At 35.6% G+C, this 11,368-nt stretch overlaps 1 non-coding gene across 1 annotated transcript; it reads left to right on the top strand.

Moving 5' to 3' along the window:
- The first annotated feature begins 5,576 nt into the window (after positions 1-5,576).
- Positions 5,577-5,682, top strand: LOC148952522 (U6 spliceosomal RNA). The gene has a single exon (XR_016141830.1). It is a non-coding gene; the product is annotated as a U6 spliceosomal RNA (small nuclear RNA).
- Positions 5,683-11,368: the final 5,686 nt, after the last annotated feature.

Raw genomic sequence — 11,368 nt, 5'->3', positions numbered from 1 at the left:
GTTTCCTGCCTTTCTTATGTAATGCCATTTCTAAATTTTACGTTATTATAGATGGTACGCTAAAAAAAAAATGAACCTGGGTCGGATTGTATATAGTTTCGCTGTTTGTTCTATTCTTCCAGCCTGAAAATGGCGTGACTCCAGGACAACAGCAAAGTCTGAACGTCAAATTTATAGAATTTAGCATCAAGTCTTTTTTCTATCTCTATGGTCAGAATAAAAATCTCAAGAACCTAATGTTCGAACCCCACTAAATTCATACCTGTTGATGAATAAGCAATGATTCTTTAATAATCCGAGTTTTTCAGTCAGACCCAGGATAGAGGCAGGGGCCAGGGGAACTGTTTTTCTAAGCTTTCATATTTACTATTCTCAAAAAGAAAAACAAAAATTATTACTCTCATTGACCAATCATAAAAATTGCACTTGAAAGCTGAATATAGCGAAACTGTACACAAATTAGCCCTTCCATGATTTTTGTTGTCATCAAATGGAATTCCAAGACGCATCGTAAAACCAAGAAATGCAAAGAATCTGCTTTATGACTATCATTAAAAAAGAAAAGAAAACCATACAGGGACCGAAGTAAAATTGTTTTGTATCTTCTTCAAAAACAAAATTATAAGTCCCTTTCATCCCCCCCCCCCAAAAAAAAGCATGAAAGTTTCAACCAATATCCAAGAGACCTGACAGGATAGACTTATAGAATTTATCCTTTTTTGAAACCTGGTTATACGTGATCCCAGGGGCGTCGTTTGGGGGTTTCAAGGGTGGCAGTTGCTCCCCCAATAGTGTGAAGAAAAAAATTATTATACTTCCCATTCCCTTTGTCTATCCGGATATGGACCCCTCTTGCCACCCCCCCCCCCCCCCCAATAAAATTGCTGGAGATTTGCCCCTGCGTGATCCCATAATAATTTTTCTATTATTACCTTTCCGAACAAAAAAAAAAAAAAAAAAAAAACTTATATTCTCTGGTGATTATCGAAAACACGGCAAATCTTTCGGATAGTTGATATATATAGTTGATAGTATATGCAGAGACACTATTGCTACTCCTTGCCCCACGTGATGTCTCCTGGCTGGGAGCTACCGACAGTACCAAGTATAAGAGATGCATATAGATAAGATTTTATTGGAAAAGTCCTTGGGCCATAGCAGCGCGCAAAGAAAGTGCACTACACAAAACACAATCTCAAATAAAACAAACCATAAGAAAAGCAATAAGGTTAACCTTTTTAGTAGACAATTAACAACCATAACAAACTTCAACGCCTACACAACTTAACAAACCAGAAGCTCAAACACAGTTCTTGATATTTAGCTCCTATACGAAGGAACTTGTACACAACTAATTAGTAGTATGTGCTTTTATTTCAAAAATCCGCTCAATTAATCAACACTCAATCCAAGACACTTCTTCCAAAATATTTATTCCACAAATTATAAAGTCATAATTTACAGCAGGTAATATAAAGTAAACTATATTTTTTTCAAAGAAATATAGATTGTTTACATTTGAACGTAAACCTTGTCTTTGATCACATAGATTAACTTTAAAGCTATGTAACCGATGTTGATGGTATGGTATTGAACAGATCGTCATTTGAAATATTTCCATACAAACTGTTACATAGCTGGTAACGAAAATTGAGTCAATCTTCTTCAAGGTGAACATATAGGGAAATTTCCCAAGATACATTTTAAGGTATACAAAAGATATTAGGATCTTGAAAAAAAAATTTCATCTGCAATAAACCATATGTACAACGAAAACATGTTCATATATCCCACCTTGGTTGCCTTGTAAAGATGGCAGACCACTGTACCATATAAAGCTACATGTATGTATATATGCAAGAAGAGTGTTCTTGAGAATAAGCCGAGGCAAAATCCCAAGATAATTACGGTTCTCCATGTTTACCAATAAATTTTTTATAAAACCTGCCATTTTGTTGTTGTTTTGATAAGTTGCTTCACCCTTATTCCAAAATTCAGCTCCTCTAACACAAAATAATTACCATGGACCTAATTTTTGGCTTATTAATATTCAAAACCAATGGAACTGGTGGTGGTTTTGCGCTCCCGTTTGGTAACGAAAGCTACTTAACGTACGTATCTAAAATATAATTGGTTAGCAATAATCCACCAATCAGAAACAAGTATACATTTTCATGGACCTTGTGACACCAGGCGAGGAATGAATGACTAAATCAATAAGCGCTACTTAAGTTATTTGAATCTACTTTACAGTTGTCTTCTAGGCCAAAATGATTTCGAAGAAATCTAGACGAGATACGATTTTTTTTCTGGTTCGCAGAGAGATAATTAATGTTCTGCAGGAGCACTACATAGAATTATTCTGAAATAAGTTACTTTCACAGCTAGGATAGTTTTTGTTTGGCACCATGAACAAAATGAAAAAAAAAAATTTTTTTTTTGCAAAACTACTGGAAATTTTTAAACTTTGCCTGTTTCACGATCCCATACCCAGAAAAAAATTCGATTTTTGATAAATAAATTTTAGCAATAATAAATGAAACCCAAAACAAACAGAAATTAAAATAAGTCAAACTCAAAACGAGCAGAAAATAATCTGAGTTGGGTTCTAAACCCTATGATTTCTAAGAGCCAGAACATAATTTGTACTTTACTTAAAAAAATCTTTTAAATGTTTTCACTTTTATAACCTTAAGAAATCAAAAACTAACTAATATTTTAAGGGATAAATATCAGCATATGCATATTAAACTGATAATGCCCATTTTTTTCAGTAAATTCATTTGAATTTTTTTTTCAGTAAAGTACAAATTATATTCTGGCTCTTAGAAATCATAAGGTTTAGAACCCTACTCAGATTAATTTCTGCTCATTTTGAGTTTGACTTATTTTAATTTCTGTTTGTTTTGGGTTACAAGGGGGGCAGTCCCCCTTATATACAGAGTAATTTATATTTGTTTTAAGTTTTAAACTGCTCCTTACTTTAGTTGGGAAACCTTTTCTATTCGTCTAATTACATTTCATGAAACTGTAAAGTTTTATGAATACAATACTTTTGGTAACACAGAAAAAACGATCAATATTTCAATGATCTGTGTTTGTATGTTGATGGGCAATCGAACAGTTCTTCCTAACGAACTGTAAGTAAGGAGCGACCTGGATTAATAGTAACAAAAACTCTAAAAAACAGAATTTTGATACCAATAGATATATCAAAAGAATTGGATTATTATGTTGATTCCAAATATATAAGTTTCAATAAGTTTAGTCTTACCCATCAAAAGCTACAAGTCTGAGAAAATTTCTCTGATTTTCGGAAAAAGTGGAAAGACCCCCTTGAATTCATATAATCTTAATGAAAATCACGCCATCATATTTGACGTATCAAAGAACCCTACTGACCCCTACTGTAGATGTTTCAAGCTCATATCCGCAAAAATGCGAAATTTTTACCAGAAGAAAAATTATGGATGCGTGTTTATTTGTTTTTTTTTTCCCGGGGGTGATTGTACTGACCCAGTGGGCCTAGAACGTCGGGAGATGGCTCATTCTAACGGAAATGAAAAGTTATAGTGCCCTTTTTAAGTGACCAATAAATTGGAGGGCAACTTTGCACCCTCCCACGCCACTTCTTTCCCAAAATCGTCCGATCAAAATTTTGATATAGCTTTTTTGTTTAGCATAGTTGAAAGAAATGGTTGCTAGACGATTTCTGCGATGAAATAGATCCCTCTCAGTATGGATTTATCAAAGAATCTAGCACAGTACATTATCTCATCAAAATTGTGGAAGAAGCCCTGGAGCAGCTAGAAAATAAAGATACATTTTTAGAAATATTGCAAGCAGACTAGAAAAGGCTTTCGACAAATCAAGCCATCAGGATATATTTGAGTCAATGACAGATTTTAGAGCTTTTTTCAATTTGGATAGTTTATTGGTTTTTTTTACACGGACGGCAACAGTGTGTTAGTGCTGATGGAGTACAATCGGATTTTCTAGAGCTTTTATTTGGAATGCCCCAAGGTACCAAAACGGGACCTGTTTTATTTTTGATACTGTGTAACAAAATTGCGGCTTGGCATGAAAACAGAGCGAAGCTTGCAGATGATTTATCATTGCTGATACTTCAGAAGCTAGGATCCATGATCAGTACGGATGACATAATTCTCCGTTTGGAGGCTGACTGCGAAGAAAAACGGCTTTCAATTAATAGGAAAAAGTCAGCACTTATGAGAGTTTCGTTTTTTGTAAAAAGAAGTTCCTAGTCAAAGCGATATAAATGTGCCAATTGTAATGATATGACAATTTTAGGTGTGACTTTTAACTCAAAAATGTTATGGATGGATCATGTAAATAATTGTACTATGAAGGCGAATATAGCGTTGCGTAATCTAGTTCGACATTCGGAGTACTTTGGAGTATGCTTGTCCTGTGTGCCATCCAGGGCTAAGTAAAGAGCAAAGAAATGATCTTGAGAATGTGCAGAAACGAGCTACCCATGTGATATTAGGTCCGGACTTCACAAATTATGATGATAGCCTTAAAGTCCTATGCCTAGGAGGACTTGATGCCAGGTGACACCACTTTACATTGGCCTTTGGACAGAAGCTTTTGGAGTCAAGCAGGCATCGAGGCTTGCTCCCTGAACCAGTACGAACAGGGTGTAATACAAGGCACCAGAACAAAGTGCAGCCTTGTAAGCCCGCGGTTACCAGCCGATACAGGTTGTCTTTTCTTCAATATTTTGTGTCTCATTTTAATAAGTAAGTGACAAGGAAGAGTTAATATTTAAATTATATTTTGTGTCTCATTTAATTCATGTTATTTGACATAATAAATTCGTATCGTATCGAAAGGCCCAATAACTATGTTTTTAGAGACAAAACGACCCCCTACAGCCTTTGGGGAAAGGTTTTTAAGTTATAAAATTCAGCCTTTGTTTTATTTGTTATTGGGAAGTATGCATACATTTTTCAGGTGGGGAGGGGAGGATGAATTTTCAGCTGGGAGGATTTTCAATGGAGAGTATAGTTTCCAGGGGGTGAAAACTGATTGTTTCACCACATGTGGAATATTTTGCGCCATGCAAAGGACACTTCATCCATAACGCATCTTCTAGCATCACATATGGTACACATACAGGGTATACATAATTTTTGGAAGTAGGCATCCCTTCGCATTTTCTAACTAAGGCTGTAAGTGAGACAAAAAGGATATAACTCATCCTGGCGAAAAGCCTCCTAAGACTTTGAGAGCCAAATAAAATGACAAAAAGTAGGATCTTGAAACATTACGTATGGCTAGTTTGAGGGGATAAAGGTGTAAATCCGAGTTTTATTGTTTTAAATATCGGCTCTTAAATTACTGCAATTGACTTATAAGCCAATGGTCAAGGATAAAAAAACACCCCATACATAATTCATTAATTTAATGAAGTTAGTTTTCCAATTCACGAAATTTTATTTTCAATTATCCCGTGATAGTGAATCAGCGTTATTTGTCAAAAACTATCTGAAAGAATTTGATAGATTTTAGCTGTTTCCAGGTATATATAGAGATTTGGTAACTTTCGTATTGTCTTCCTTCGGGAAGACATATACTAAAATTGGAACGATACAGAGAAGATTAGCATGGCCCCTGCGCAAGGATGACACGCAAAATCGTGAAGCGTTCCACATTTTTTACAATTTCTCTCGTAATTTTTCAATTTAGCTTCTTTTTCATTTGCTAATTACTAATAGGTTGAAATCTATTCAATGTCGAAATTGAATTAAAGTTCTTACCAAAACTTTATTGCATTTTTTTCAATGCAAATTTTACAAACTGCAGGTAGATCGTGTATCAAGCAAAAAATAGTGACAAAAAAAGTAGTTTTAAACCAAAAAAAATGTAAAGGAAAACAGTTTTTAACAAATCATCATAGTAGACATTAAACCAAAAATATAGTCTAAAACTTCAATAATTTTTCTTTTTGATGAAGCAGGGAAGGTTGAGGGGAATGCTGCTGGAACATTTTTTCACAAGTCTTTTTCTTTTCATAGAATCACCTAGCTCCTAATCCCTTAGATTCAGCTAGTCTTTGGAGTCTTTTGTTTTGATTTTAAGTTTATGAGATGTTCCAAATTTTTACAATTTTTGTTTTGCTATGTATTGCTTATGTTATATTCGATAATGACTAATAAGTTGTATATCTATTCGGTGTGGAAAATGAATTAAGGTTCTTGGTCAAAGTTTATTATAATTCTTCAATAAATATTTTACAAACTGCCGCTAGTCTTGCGGCAAGCAATAAATCACGAATAAAAGAAAAATTAGCAAAATGAAAGCTAAGAAAATATTTTTTTTTTCACAAATCATATTAAAAAAAATTCACCTCTTGGGTGCGTTTCGAATAACCGATAAGTACCAAATTTGTTTTTTGAGATGCTCATTTGTGTTATTCACAGGTTCCACTTTTTTTCACAATTTTTCCACTAAACTTCGCTTAATTTATTTTTTATCTACCTCTTTTGTACAAGGATAAATCTTGCTTTCGACAATTGTAAATAATGTCAGGAACCGGCAGGGCTTCGTGACATTTGTAACTAATTGAATTTAAAAATCATTCAATGCAAAATAATAAGTAATAACAGCAAATAAATTAATAATGATATATTACCATAACTTATACGTTTTGTAAACAGTTGCGGTTAATTGAAAAGTAGGACATTCTCATATAAAGTGATAAGAGATTATTAGTAGATGGGTCTCGAGGTCTTCGGCGCAGTTATTATTTTTAGTTGGCTAGAGAATGCTAGTCAGTACACTGACTTATTATCCAGTAGGTTAATAGGGTAGTGCGCTTAGGGGGGAGGTGAGAAGTCTAATTAACCAAAGTAGACATACCATGATTTTCCACAAGTAATAATAATTGTTTCATGAGCAAGAATCATTGGTACTTATCTATTATAGCAACAACACTCAAGAAGTACGCTGTGTAAAACTCTAGAAAAAAAACGGTTTCATCTGTCTGTATTAGGAAACAATTAGCTTAAGCTCATTGGAGAACAAGAAGCGGGTGACAGAACACATTGGACTTATATATTTTGGGCTATTAGGGCTAACACATTAGGCTATTTGCACATTAGGGCTAACACATTTTGCAGGCAGACCCGCTACACTTTACCCCCCCCCCCTCCTATGAAGTGCAAATATATAGCCCAAATTTATTTCTTAAGTGTTATATTTTCATCATGTTTTGTATTATTCATTAGGATTAGGATTAACCTAACTTCACTTCTTGAGTGTTGTTGCTATAACAAATAAGTACCGAATCATCAAACAAAATTCATAGGAAAATACATGGTTACAAACCCTAGTTCATACGATAAGTATCCGTAAAACTCGGCCAATTACCAGTCTTAAAACTACTACGTGGTCTTACACAATGGGTAATTGAAGCCAGTATTTTAGGGAAGTACTTCTTCAATCAGAGCAACTTTTGTGGATGCTCCAGTATTTCCACTCGGCAGGGTCCACAAAGAAGTAGGCAAGCCCAAAAAATAAGTACATTGGAAGTAGATATGGTTTCAAATATAAGTAGAAAATAAGTAATTTATGCATAAATTGTTTGAAGGATCCGGATCAGAAACTAGACTCCCAAGGCTCACATGAGGTTTTCTTCAGATGAATGACTTTAATTGTAAAACCGGCACATTGAAGGATTGAATTGAAGTTATCAAGTATTTTGCAATAGGTTGCATCAAGACGCTGGGGTAATTGTAGACTGAGAAAAGCCAAGACAGATAGTCCAAGTAATTGAGAGGCAAATATTTAAATGGCTGGGGCACGGGTAAATGGCAGGAGTATGTATGACTCTCTTATTGGACACATACTTGTCAGGTTAGTTTTTGGAAAGGCATGCCTGCCTAGAGTCTTAGGCATGATGATCAAGAATTCAAAAATTGACATAAGACCATTAGATTGCCTGTAATGAGAGGCAAACAAGCCACGACCGCCTATGGTCTTAAGAAGGTTGACCAAGAATTTAAAATTGACATAGGACCATAAATTTGCTTGAAATAACAGGCAAACAATCGTTTGAAGCCATCTTCATCTTTCAAATAGTACCTATTCGTTGCCTAAGCTTAGCCCCACATTCTGAAAAAAATTTGAATTTTTCACAAATTTTTTTAATTTTTGGGTCACTTGCCTGAGACTCTGGGCCGGTGGGTGCCTCCAAAAATTGTCCTAACTTCCACTCTCGTCTTAGAACTTATTCACGGATACCTAAAACCGTCAACGGTTAGACTGTATCTGTCCTGACAAGTGTGTGTCCAATAAGAGAGTCATGCATACTCCTGCCATTTACCCGTGCCCCAGCCATTTAAACATTTGCCTCTCAATTACTTGGACTATCTGTCTTGGCTTTTCTCTGTCTACAATTACCCCAGCGTCTTGATGCAACCTATGCAACCTATTGCAAAATACTTGATAATTTCAATTCAAAAACCCCCACACAAAGAATGTCCGTATGTTTCCCAATGACACATACTATCTTTAAGCAATAGACAAATAAAAAAAAACTTAAAAAGGAACTGAAACTTATGCAATGGGGTTATCTGATAGTTTTGTAGCTTGGAAGAGAGGGAGATACCTTAAAGGGTGCATTTTGATGCCAAAACATCTCAGCTCTCATTGAGCCTTCAAATAAATACAGAACTTGCTCTAAAGGGGAGACGACAGGAGGATGGAGATAGAAATTGTTTGATAATCCCCAGGCATTTCTAGTCTTTTTTTATAAGCCAAAAGTGATTGGAGACTCCCCAACCGCAAGCGGTATTTTTTTTTTGGGGGGGGATTTTCCACGGGTAGGTATTTTCTGGGAGGGGGGTATTTTCAGTGAGGTGTTATTTTCTGCGGGGTATTTTCCTTAAGGGATGTTTTTACGGGGGGGGGGGGTTAAACAGTGGCTCTCACCGTCTACATACTGTAATTTTTCACCACTTTGCTTATTTTGTTGTTTTCATTTTGTGGTATTTCCTACGCTCGTAGTTGTTTATCGTTTGGTTTGAAAAAGGTTAATTAGTTGCTTTGGTGCAGTAATTCAGTTGTACGATGGTTCAGTTACACGAGGGTTCAGTTGCACGATGGTTCAGTTGCACGGTGGCTGAGTTACACAAGGGTTCAGTTACATGGTGGTTCAGTTGCATGGGGGTTCAGTTGCACGGGGGTTCAGTTACACGGGGGTTTAGTTACATGGGGGTTTAGTTATATGGAGGTTCAGTTAAATGGGGTTCAGTTGCGCGGGGGTTTAGTTTAATAGGGTTCAGTTGCCCGTTGGTTTTGTTACACGAGTGTTCAGTTGCGCGGGGGTTCAGTTGCACGGTGGTTCAGTTAAACGGTTCTTCAGTTACAGGGGTTCAGTTGCTTGTGGTCCAGTTACACGGTGGTTCAGTTACACGCACACCGCAAAACTTTGTTTTTTCTAATTAGTCTTTGTCCGTTTTTAATTAAAAACGAACAAACGGTGCGCTCTTTACTAGGTAGCAGCTATTGCTGCAACAATGAAAGGAGAAAAGTCAAACTGCGAATGGTTGAGGAATGGCATGACAGAAACATACAGAAACAGACAATGGATGCTATGGCTGATCAGTTTCAAATTTACTGCTTTACTTTTTCTGGAAACGTCTGTCCATACTCCATTTTTCGTTAACTTTCCGTTTTTAGGTACTTCTGGACCCCCAGACAATGAAATTGCAAAAGTGGAAATGGAAAACCCGATACTCATGGCCTATTTTCCCCTTTTTATTTAGTGGTGTGTCACGACGTGCTTTTATAAGTTTTAAGAAAGTGAAAAAACTTTCGGTTAAATTTACTCAGATATACAAACAAATAAAACACCATATAAGAGGATGCTGATGCGCATGCGATGTATATGTGGCACATTATATCCTATTTTGAAATTATTCAGTTGCAGAAAATGATAAAAACTGGGTATATGCTCCATTCTCTCGATCTGAGAAGAAGCAGAAGGTCCCTGGGATTCCATATTTCACTATCTTAATGGCTCTTCAGCTGCTGACAGTAGATAGTAAACTCGCGAATAATACGTCACTAACTCTGACAGTTTTGTGAATGGCCTTATTAAGACGATTAAATAAAAAAAAACAAGTTTTTTAAACTGAAAGTAAGGAGCGACATTAAAACTTAAAACGAACAGAAATTATTCCGTACATGAAAGGGGCTGTCCCCTCCTCAACGCCTCGCTCTTTATTCCGTATATGAACGGGGCTGTCCCCTCCTCAACGCCGCGCTCTTTACGCTAAAGTTTGACTGTCTCACAATTTTTTTTTTAAAACAATAAAAAACTTTAGCGTAAAGAGCGAGGCGCTGAGGAGGGGACAGCCCCTTTCATATACGGACTAAAGAGCGAGGCGTTGAGGAGGGGACAGCCCCTTTCATGTACGGAATAATTTCTGTTCGTTTTAAGTTTTAATGTCGCTCCTTACTTTCAGTTTAAAAAACTTGTTTTTTTTATTTAATTTCTGATCGTTTTTTAGTTAATGCAGCTTTTATTTGCATAAAAATTTTACTTTTCTTTTGCTAAATGAATGTCTTTACAAATTAACTTACGTAACTAACTTCTATATTCGTATATTTTTCTTCTGGCAAAAATTCAAAGTTGCAGATTTTTGCAGATATGAGCTTGAAACCTATGTAATAGGGTTTTCTGATACGCTGAATCTGACGTTGTGATTTTCATTAAAATTCTTCCACTTGTAGGGGATGTTTCCCCCTCTTTAAAAAATCGAGTAAATTTCCTCAGGCTTGTTGCCTTTGATGAGTAATACTAAACTTAATAAAATTTATATATTTAGAATCAGCATTATAAACACATTCTTTTGATACATTTATTGACATCAAAATTCCGTTTTTAAAAGTTTCGATTACTATTGAGCCGTATCGCTTGTTTTTTTATTGTTTTTTTTATTACGTATATGTTATTACGTATATGAGGGGGTTCTGCCCTTAGTCAATACCAAGCTCTTTACGTTAAAAGTTAAAAAAAATTTGATTCACAAACCCCTGAATCACAAAGGCCGTTTAATTAGAATAGATAGCTCTTTTGAAAGCACTAAAAAAAAACTGTAGCTTAAAGAGCGAGGTATTGACTTGGAGGAGAACCCCCTCACATACGTTATAATTTCTGTTCGTTTTAAGTTCTAATATTCCTTCTTACATTTCAGTTGAAAAAACTTGGTTTTTTTTTATTTAATTTCTGATCGTTTTTTAAATAATGCTTGGAAATCCGGCGCCCCCTTCATAGAAATGTCCCTTACCCCAAAGAAACATCCTCCACGGAAATATTCTCCAGAGTAACTCCCTC

The sequence above is a fragment of the Artemia sp. Qi Xiang Cuo genome, chromosome 5, assembly GCF_049724085.1.
Source record: "Artemia sp. Qi Xiang Cuo chromosome 5, ASM4972408v1, whole genome shotgun sequence".
Taxonomy (NCBI): Eukaryota; Metazoa; Arthropoda; class Branchiopoda; order Anostraca; family Artemiidae; genus Artemia; species Artemia sp. Qi Xiang Cuo.
This window is presented reverse-complemented; position numbering and strand designations above follow the sequence as displayed.